Source organism: Palaemon carinicauda, chromosome 7 (genome assembly GCF_036898095.1).
Source record: "Palaemon carinicauda isolate YSFRI2023 chromosome 7, ASM3689809v2, whole genome shotgun sequence".
In the NCBI taxonomy this organism is placed as follows: Eukaryota; Metazoa; Arthropoda; class Malacostraca; order Decapoda; family Palaemonidae; genus Palaemon; species Palaemon carinicauda.
In genome coordinates, this window is record NC_090731.1 from 72,770,049 (window position 1) to 72,781,926 (window position 11,878).

Below are 11,878 nucleotides of genomic sequence, written 5' to 3' on the forward strand. Positions count from 1 at the left end.
CGACAATAACAAGGTAATTGAAAAGATATTTAAATTTCTTGAAACAAATGATTTAAGTAGAACAGACTTCATATTACATAACTTCTTTTCGGATGTTATTTTTACAAGTTTACTTCATTTAATAAACGCCAAATCAATTTATACTTTGTTGCTTAAAATATAATGGAACAAAATGGTCGACAGGGGAAGGCGCTCATTTTAAACGGATTCCTCCACTGGTGCCACATCTCCACAAATCACCAGATTGTGTTCTTTCTCCTAACCCACTCTATCTCTTTACCCTTGCATCTTTCTTTCTTTCTTTATCTCTATATGTAAATTGGTGTACTGTATTTCCAAAATTGTATCCACGATTATTCTAGTTTTGGCTCCACACTAACATTGAGAAAAAGTTCAGGGCGTTTTTTTCTGTATAAAGGTTTTTCCCTCATCTTAAATAGGGCATATGAGGGAAAGTCCCCCAATACCAATGTGCCAGAGATTACAGCCACACACACTCTGACAAAACACCTTTGCGATGAATAAAAAAAATATTAAGCTAAGGGTATATGAAGAAAAGAGGGGGACCCTCGATTCCATATTGTGGGAAGTGTTAGCTTAGAGAAGCTGTGTCCTTTGGGTAAAGGAAAGGTAAATTTGTAGGTGAAATAGGTTATGAATTAATGGAAGGGAAGGTTTCCCACCAGGCGAGTGTAGCGTGTGATGGTCTGGAGTGGGGTAGGTGATGGGGTTTGTGTGCTCTGGCCAAATTAGCATCTAACCCTGCAGACCTAAGGGCTTCAAAAACTCTACGTAACCTTAGCATGTGGGTATCCCAGTCATTACTATATTCTACCAAGTCATCAATATAAATTTCCACTCCTTCCAAACCACAAATTACCCTACTCATGAGTCTTTGAAAAGTATATGCAGCATTTTCCATTCCAAGGAATGACCGTGAGGGAGGCAAATGACTAGACTGATGTGAAAGAATAAAATATGAAAGAAGAAGAAACAAAGTCTATGTAAAAGGAGAAGAAAATAACCCCGTAGGTGGTAGGTTGGAGTTACCTGAACGAACCGTGAGGGGGAGGAGAGAGGTGGAAGAGGGGAAGGGGATGGAGATGTGAAGTGGGAAGGGGGAAGGTGGAACAGGGATGACATCATGGATAAAAAGAATAATGATAAATTAAAGGGAACGGAGATAAGGTTTGTAATAAAAACAGTGATATGAAAAAAGTGCAAACACATGTTCGGAAGAAGAGATATGGAATCAGTAACTGATGGGTTGCTGTGAGAGAGAGAGAGAGAGAGAGAGGAGAGAGAGAGAGAGAGAGAGAGAGAGAGAGAGAGAGAGAGAGAGAGAGAGAGAGCAAAAACCTAAGATATAATATTTTATGCCTTTGCTGGTTAACGTGACTGTTACAGTCAAGATCTTGGTGTCCATCTTCGTGTCCATTTTCTCTGAGCTGAGTAATTATTGTGGATTTCTGTTTAGAAATGTTTAAAGAAAGGAAATTGATTTCGAACGACCAAAAATTAAAAAAAAATAGATTTTGTTCTTCATTTTCAGCTTTTCATAGAAACAGTTGACTTTTTATAAGGATTTAAAATCAAGAAATTTTCTGGTAAGAAATAATTCGATGCTAATAGTCCGTCCTGAGAACGATTAATATGAGGAAATCTACATAAGTGAGAAAAAATAAATTGGTGAAGTGAAGTCTAAATATATATATATATATATATATATATATATATATATATATATATATATATATATATATATATATATATATATACACATATATATATACATATACATATATACATATATATACATATATATATACATATACATATATACATATATATACATATATATATATATATATATATATATATATATATATATATATATATATATATATATATATATATATATATATATATATAATATACTGTTACGACCCTAGTCGGGCCGTGATGCAAGTTCTTATTGCACGATCAGAGAGGTCAGTGTTTACAAAAATACCCAACAGAAAAATTGGTCAGCGGGAAACGAAAAAAAACTTGGGAAAACTTAACAATATTTATTGAAAAAATTCTTTTTAGAACAGTCACCCTTGTGACTACCTAACAATTTGAATTAACAATTAACAACAAACTATTACCAACTATTAATTAACAATTGAAAATTAACAATTAATAATTAACAATCAATAAAAATCCCCAAAGTGAAACACCACACTCTCAACGAGAGAGAGTCCGATAACAAAATAAATAAACACACAAAAAACACAAAATATATATATTCTCACAATCTTTGTGGCTGTATGAAATCACCCCCTGCTCCAACCAAGGTAGCGACTCCACTTATCACTCAGCTACCGTAGGGAGTGCAGCTCAGCAGGACTCCCCCTCAAAGGGAGGGAAATGGAGTCCCAACCCCAAAAGAAGGTAAACAATATATCCTACCTGGCAACTGCCTCCCTACATGTCACCACGAGCTCCAAAGCTCCCGCAACTGCCTATGTCGAGAATGCGTTGACGGCGGTGTCTCTCCCGCGTCCACCTAAAAGCTGGGATTCCTACGTCGGAGCTGCGGACCACAGAAGAGAACACACAGGAATTGCAAATCACTGCAGGTGGCAGAAATGCACGTGCTAAAAGCCGTCAAACGTTGGTGTCACAATCCTCGGAAAAGCTCACATAAGCTAGCTGCTGCAGTAGGTCCGGGGGAGCGTCGAGCTTGAACTGTGTCTTCTAAACAATCGAGTTCCTTGCACATAAACGCAGGTGTCTCTTCATACCAAGGACTCGAAAAACACAGAAAAGAAACAAGCGTTAAACTAGACACTTATAAATCTTTAAGCAAGCGGGGAGGTGGTTAAAACAACAGTTAAAAAGAGAAAAAAATAAATTTACAACTGAATCCTTAATAACTAATTCTTATGCTACTTTTACATAAAACAAAAATGCAGTAACAAGGCTGACGTAAACAAAAGCAAAAATTACGTTAATAACTAATACCTTTTTCCCCGAAGAAAAACAAATTTAAACAGAAAAATTATTACTTTTTATATACAAATGGAAATTCACCTGTAAAGTAAGAACTATAAGTATAGAAAAATAAACCTAAAACCAAACAGAAAGTACCACTAAAGAATACAAACCAAAAGCTTTATATAGTTCACCATTATTTTAAAGATCTAATATTACCGTACTTCGTCAAAAATCTCCAATTCTATGGAAACACACCAACCTAACTAAACCTAAATAAAATTACAGGTACGCCCAAAGACATACACCTTATCCTACAATACACCGGCATTATAGCTCAAAAAGTCATATATATTATTATATAATCAAAAGTCTTAGTACATCGGGACAAATCAATAATTAATTAAGGGGAACCTTTCTAAAACACTAGAGTTTATACCACTCAAAGAAACCTCCTAATCTTTATCTACAAAGCTATTATTTAAACAGAACCACATCATATCAATTTTTTTTCATACAGCCTCAATAGAGAAACGAGCAAGGCGGCGTATGGGATGGATCAGGCAAGCACACTAAATTCTAGAAAGGGTATCAGGAATTTTGTTGTCAATCCCTTTAACATGTTTTATAACCAAATTGAATTCCCGCAGAAAAAGAGCCCAGCGCAAAATCCTCTGGTTTTTAATGAAAACCAGAGGACTGTGATCCGTCTATATCTGAACAGGGAAATAAAAATTTGTCACGCATGGCTTGAAATAGTTAAGAGCGCGGACCAAAGAAAGAGCTTCCTTTCTTTATTGGAGTAACGTTTTTCCCCCGCCAGAAGCTTTTTACTATAGTAAGACACAGGATGAACCCCGTCCTCCTTTCTCTGAAAAAGGTCACCTCCAATGCCGACCTAACTGGCATCTATTGCTATATTAAAAGGCTTCCGAAAATCTAGGGAAGTTAAAATGGGGATAGTAATTAATACTGATTTAAGTTTATTAAAAGATTCTTCACACTGATCCGACCACTAGAACTTTTTTCCTTTTTTCTAATAAACTAGTGAGAGCCTGAGCTAGGTCAGAGTAATTACGCACAAATCTGCGGCAATAACCCGTCATGCCCTACACTCTTCTTACCTCTCTAACATTACCAAGATTTTTCAAATTTGTAATTGCCTCGAGGTTAGCTTGCTTCGGAGCCACCTTACTTAAACCAACCTCGTGACCCAAATAACAAATCTTGGCCTGGCCCAATTCGCACTTAGCCAAATTAGCATCTAACCCTGCAGACCTAAGGGCTTCAAAAACTTTACGTAACCTTATCATGTGGGTATCCCAGTCATTACTATATACTACCAAGTCATCAATGTAAATTTCCACTCCTTCCAAACCACAAATTTCCCTATTCATGAGTCTTTGAAAAGTATATGCAGCATTTTCCATTCCAAAAGGCATTACCTTACACTCGTATAGGCCAAATGGAGTGACAAATGAGGATATTTCACGAGCTCGGTCGGACAATGGAGTCTGCCAATAACTCTTTAAAAGATCCAGCTTAGTAATAAATTTGGCAGAACCAATCCGATCCGGACAATCATCAATACGAGGGAGAGGAAAAGAATCATTTTCCGTATTGGTGTTCACTTTACGGTAGTCCACACACATGCGGAACTTACCGTCTGTTTCCTTTACTAATACAATAGGAGAACTCCAGGGACTTACAGATGGTTGAATAAGGTTACGTTTCAGCAAATAATATATATCCTTACTGACCAAATCCCATTTTACTGTGTGCATCCGGTAAGGACTCTGCTTCACAGGGGAAGCATCACCTTCATCAACGTCATGACTTAAAATATTTGTCCTACCTGGAGCATCCTGAAAGAGATCTGAAAAGGAATAAATTAAATTAAGTACATCTTCCCATTTGTTAACATCTAAATGATCTAAACTATTTTTTAACATCTCCAAATTTTGCATATTTTCACCCAATGCATCCAAAGGAAACTGACACCTTAACTCGTCAGAGTCCTCGGGAGGCACATCCAATACCACAGACACAGGCTTGGACAGTATCGCTAATGGATCACCTTGCTTACCAGACGATTAACATGAAATATTCTACATTTACGGCTTGAACCAGGAGCTTCAATTTCATAGTTAACCTCTGACAGTTTCCCCAAAACCTTCCAAGGGCCCATATATCTTGGTTCGAGAAAACTCTCCATGTCCATACTCAGCACAAAAACATACTCCCCAGGTTCAAATGAACGTACCTATACCTTTTTGTCAAATTTCTTCTTCATTACTGACTGGAACCGCTCCAAATTTTTCCTGGCAAACTTCCAGGCACTTACTATTCTTCCCTTCAAGTCTTCCACAAACCTTTTAATGTTTAATTCTTAATTCCGGTTGGATTTGAGCATTTTAAAAACAATTTCCAATGGTCCACAAACCTTGTGCCCAAATACCAACTCGAAAGGAGCTACACCAGTGGAAGAGTTAGGGTGACTCCTGATAGCAAAGATGGCAAAAGGGAGGTCTATGTCCCAGTCACTATCATGATCATAACAATGTTTTTTTTTTCGGGACAGACTTGAGGGTTTAGTGGAATCTTTCCACCACCCCTTGACTCTCCGGGTGATAAGGTACGCTGGTAACGTGCTGAATGGCCAGTTCAGCACACTTACCCATAAATACTTTACTCATGAAATTCGTCCCGCAGTCGGTCTGAATTACATGAGAGAGAACATACCGTGAAAAGAAATCCATTAAGTTTCCAAATACAACTTTGGAAGTAATACGCCTCAAAGGTATAGCTTCAGGAGAGCGAGAAGCTCTATCCATGATAGTTAGTAAATATACGTAACCTGTTTTAGTTTTGTGTAAGGGACCTACCACATCAATTACTAATTCAGAAAATGGATCACCTATAGAAGGTATGGGATGCAACGGGGTTTTAGGGATCCCCTGATTTGGTTTACCCATAACCTGACAAGTCCCACACTCTCTGATAAACTGCTTCACACTCTATTTAATTCCAGGCCACCAAAAATACCTAGCGAGGCTATGAAATGTTTTTAAAACACCCAAATGACCTTAATAAAAATTAGTATGAGCTAACTCCAAACCAGAATTTCTGAATTGAGAAGGTACCACAATATGTTCCACCCGACCTGTTTTATTCAAATTATCAGATGTGGGGACGACTAAACCTATATAATAAGCCCTTTACAACTCCAAACCTAGGTTCAGTCAGATCCTCAACATCACCCAAATCAAAATTAAAATAATCTTTTTGAGCTTTAATAAAAGCAGCTCTGTCCCAATCATGTTTCATATTAACTACATCACTACAACTACTCTCTACTGGCCTGGGCCTTAAAACATCTAATTCTACACTACTTAACATTAAGTAATCATCGCTCTTCCCATCAAGTAAATTAGCAGCTTTTGTTGCGGACCGAGTCATTACAGCCACGGGACTAGCATTTACTGATAATATAGGTAACAGCTCCCGTCCTTCACTATCCAGCATATCATTTCCCAGGATACCATCAATACCGGGGATAGGTAGACTATCCACCACAGCCAACTCAGCGACACGATCATATCTTGGAAAAAACATGCGGACATTAACCAAAGGAGCGGACACAACTGAATCCGGAAAATCTCACAACAATACAAAAATTCCAGTAAATTTTTCAAAACCATTTAGAGCCCTCTTCATGACTAACGAACTGGCCGAACCAGTGTTCCTAAAAAACTTCACCTGGGCAACATGAGAGTCAAAAATCAACTTTCCAGGCCACACATATTTGTCGTACTTGTGTCATGATTGGGGATTAGGAACATTAGGCTTACTACGATATACTAAACTATTCCTATCTACTACTGGTCTGTATACAGGAATACTGCTACTAACCTCTGACTTATCATTAACCAAGGCTACAGAACTTTGATTATTGCGCTGTAGGTACATCCTACGAGCATTACACTGGTTTTGGAAATGCCTGGGGTTGTTGCAACAAAAACGGCTTCCTTTACGGCCCAAGCTTGTATTTCCATTATACCTGTTATTTCCCCCACCTGGGAAGTCTCTATTAGCAAAAACTTTTGGGGGAGGAGGACCTCCTTGGACTCTACCCACATCCCAATCACCTGAAAAAGAATTGCAATTCATATTACAATTCTTAGGGATATGGGGAGTCGACGAGGTGGTCTCCCCTATCTTACCCTTGTTAGGGGAGCAAGATGTTTGATTATTTATAGTCTTATACGAAAAACTACTGCTACCTGAACGGTGAGTCAATAAAAATTCATCTGTTAACTGAGGGGCACTACTCAATTTCACACATTTTATCTCCTCCAGGTAAACTCTCAACTCCCTACTACAGGCCTTCTCAAACTCCTCAAAAGAGCAAGAGTTCACGTAACACAGCGAAAGTGACTATCTGACGACTTTTCAGCCAATCATCGAACTGTTCCTCATTGACGCGTGCAAACTCCACGAAAGACTGGGCAGGGTGTTTCATATAGAGGCGGTAGGCCTCAGGGACTGAGTCGTAAGACTTTAAAATTAAGGCTTTTACCTTCTGGTAATCTCAAGCTACTCCCTCCTCAAAGGCATTATACACGTGCATTACCTTGCACACTAACCTACACTGTATTAATACAATCCACATTTCTGTGGGCCAAGACAATTGGGAGGCCACACGCTCAAATGCCTTGAAGAACTCAGGGACATCCTTTTCGTCAAACACTAGCACCAATTTCAGTGAAGCACCTATATTAAACCGATCTTGGAAGGTATTTTTAGGGGAACTTATCAAATTAGCCCCCTGCAACCTAGTCATCTCTATATTCAATTTCGCCATCTCCAACTCATGACACCTTACCCGCTCGTTCTCCTCAAACTCCATTTTTCGCAACTCCATGCGTTTGTAAATAAGGTTGTATTCCTTCTCCTCCTTGGAGTCACCTAACGCATTAACATGGGCCAGAGATTTAAAGTGTACAGAATCAGGGGGAGCCAAGAAAGGATTAAAGGACATAATACCCATACCAGGGGGGAAATTTGCTGGACCCCATAAATGGTACCTACGACAGGAGGATCCTCAAGCAGAGTTAGACCAGCCTTCATACTTACTTTGTACTCTTCTAAACCCTCACTCAAACTCTCACTATCACCGATTACCTCATTCTTACTTTTTGAATGCTCAGCTTCAGCTAACTCCTGCCTTATTTTATCCCTAACTACTACCAATATCTCTGCTCTGGAGTCCGTCGTCTTCCATGGAACACCCAACCACTTAGCACACTCAACTAATTGTTTCTCACCTAGCAGGGGCATATACTTAAGGCCATCAACTGACCCCAAAAATTTAGCTAGATCAAAAACAAATTCCTCCATTTCATAAAAAATAAAAAGAAATAATGGGAGAAAGGCAACACTAAAACAAAGAAAATAAACATAGAAGAGTCCACCAGAGTGTCGCTCCACCGACCAAAATACCGGATACCCTGAGATCTGTATCCTGTCACGGTTGCCAAATATGTTATGACCCTTGTCAGGCTGTGGTGCAAGTTGTTATTGAATGATAAAAGAGGTCAGTGTTTACAAAAATACTCAGCAGAAAAAATTGGTCAGCGGAAACGAGAAAACTTGGGAAAACTTAACAATATTTATTAGCAAAAGTTTTTAGAACAGTCAACCTTGTGACTACCTAACAATTTGAATTAAAAATTAACAACTAACTATCAACAACTAACAATTAACAATTAACAATTAACAATTAACAATTAACAATTAACAATTAACAATTAACAATCAACAAAATTCCCCAAAGTGAAACACCACACTCTCAACGAGAAAGAGTCTGATAACTAGATAAATAAACACACACAAAACACAAAATATATATATTCTCACAATCTTTGGGGCTGGATGAAATCACCCCCTGCTCCAACCAAGGTAGCGACTCCACGTATCACTCAGCTACCGTAAGGAGTGCAGCTCAGCAGGACTCCTCCTCAAAGGGAGGGAAATGGAGTCCCAACCCAAAAGAACGTAAACAATATCCCCCACCTGGCAACTGCCTCCCTACATGTCACCACGAGCTCCAAAGCTCCTGCAACTGCCTATGTCGAGGATGCGTTGACGGCAGTATCTCTCCTGCGTCTACCTTGAAGCCGGAATTGCAAATCACTGCAGGTGGCAGAAATGCACCTGCTAAAAGCCGTCAAACGTTGGTGTCGCAATCCTCGGAAAAGCTCACATAAGCCAGCTGCTGCAGTAGGTCTGGGGAGCGTCGATCTCGAACTGTGTCTTCAAACAATCGAGTTCCTTGCACGTAAACACAGGTGTCTCTTCTCACCAAGGACTCGAAAAACAAGAGTTAAACTAGATACTTATAAATCTTTAAGCGAGCGGGGAGGAGGTTAAAACAGCACTTCATAAGAAAAAAAAAAAGATTAAATTTACAACTGAATCCTCATTAACTAATTCTTATGCTAATTCTACATAAAACAAAAATTCAGTAACAAGGCTGACGTAAACAAAATCAAAGATTAAGTTAATACATATATATATATATATATATATATATATATATATATATATTTATATATATATATATATATATATATATATATATATGTGTACATATATATATATATATATATATATATATATATATATATATATATATATATATATATATATATATATATATATATATATATATATATATATACATATATGTATATGTATATGTATATTTATATATATATATATATATATATATATATATATATATATATATATATATATATATATATATATATATATATATATATATATATATATATATATATATATGTGTGTGTGTGTGTGTACATATATATATATATATATATATATATATATATATATATATATATATATATATATATATATATATATATATATATATATAAAAGTATCTCTCTCTCTCTCATTATATATATATATATATATATATATATATATATATATATATATATATATATATATATATATATATATATATATAGACATATATGTATGTATATATGTATATATGTAAGTATGACAACGTTAAGCATCAATTGCTACTGCTGCTCTTATAATTACCTTTAATATATATGGCACGTGTCCATGGAATTTACAGTAATATCTACATGAACACTTTTTTTCCGTACTACGCCGAAATGAATGTTTCTAAGATGTTGGCTCAGAAGGTTAAAATAACTTTGGTCAAAAAAAAAAAAAAAAAAAAAAAAAACGATAAACTAAGGTATAAAATTATGAAGAGTGTAACTGTGAGGTGGATGGTGCAGTGGAAGGTTAAATGCTAATTTCTTTACTTTTTTTCTTTCTTTTGAAATATTTTTTAGAATATCAAAAAACCATGTTCACGAAGTAAAGTTTCTTCTTATCTGTTAGGGTTGTTGTAGCCTGATTAGTAACGTCTCTTTCTGGTGTTTGCCAGACATGGGCTCGAATCGCGCTCCGCCCCGTTAGTGCCAGTAGTGTCTGCAACCTTACCATCCATGTGAGCTAAGTTTGGAGTGTTTGGGGGAGCCTATAGGTCTATCTGCTGAGTCATCAGCAGCCACTGCCTGGCCCTCCCTGGTCCTAGCTTGGGTGGAGAGGAGGCTTGGGCGCTGATCATATAATATATGGTCAGTCTCTATGGCATTGTCCTCATTGTTAGGGCAATGTCACTGTCCCTTAACTCTGCCATTCATGAGCGACCTTTAAACCTTTAAATGTTTTTTTTTTTTTTTTATAATGATTATATCATAATGATTTATATAGGTTGAATGTAGAGCAGCAATTTGAAAACGTGTTTTAAATAAACTAAAACAATTCTTGCTCTAAAAAAAAGTAAAACCTCTTGGACGATCTTCGTTACATTATTTCATGAAATGACCAAATATAATTGTAATTTTTAACAAATATTGTCTAAATTTATGAAAAGTATTTGTGCTTTTTTCACACAACGGTTTTGTTTCCAACACCGAGTCGGGAAGGACTCTTTGAAATATATCTATATTATTTTTCCCAACATCTATTTATAATTTAATTTCTCCAAACATCAAATAATGCATTATTCAGTTTCTTTAGGTTCCTTAAAAAAAATAAAAAAATAGACAACTAAACTCCAAGACAACAATAATTATCGAATAATTTGGTAATATACAAAAAAAAAGACTTTAGAGTTTGATCAAAAGGTGTTCAATTAGGATCGAAGTAGTTCATATGAACTGAGGTTCAACAAAATTTTATCTATTGGTTAAGCAATTTTCTTTCAACTTTATATTGGTTTTATTCGTTTCTTTTTGGAGTACCAAAGCATCAAATTTATAACTAGTAAGGTTGGTTCTCCAGTCGAGACATCTGATCATGCCATGATTTCATTAGTACTGAAGACTGAACAGCCTGTCCCTGATATATTATACTCTTGTAAAATTTATATGAATTCTAAAGCAGACTAGAATGGGATTTTGCATGATCTTTTGTGCTTGAATTGGTCACAGTTATATAGTAGTGTAGATCCTATTGTCCCTTTGAATGAGAATCTAGTCAACATAATTGATAGGCGTATCCCTTCTCATGTGCTAAGGTACCGAGTGAAGGACAAACCGTGGTTCAATGATGATTGTAGATATGCTTATTTGGAGAAGCAAGAGGCCTATCATCTTTGGAAGGGTAACACACCAAATTTGACCTGGAACAACTATACTCAGCTTCGAGCTTTTGCTCAGAGAGTTTATGCCTCAACTGAAAATGAGTACAATTTATCCATAAAAGAAACCATTTCTGGTGCAACTCAGGAACATAAATGGTGGTCTACCCTTAAATCTGCACTCTTTGTTGTAGATGCAAC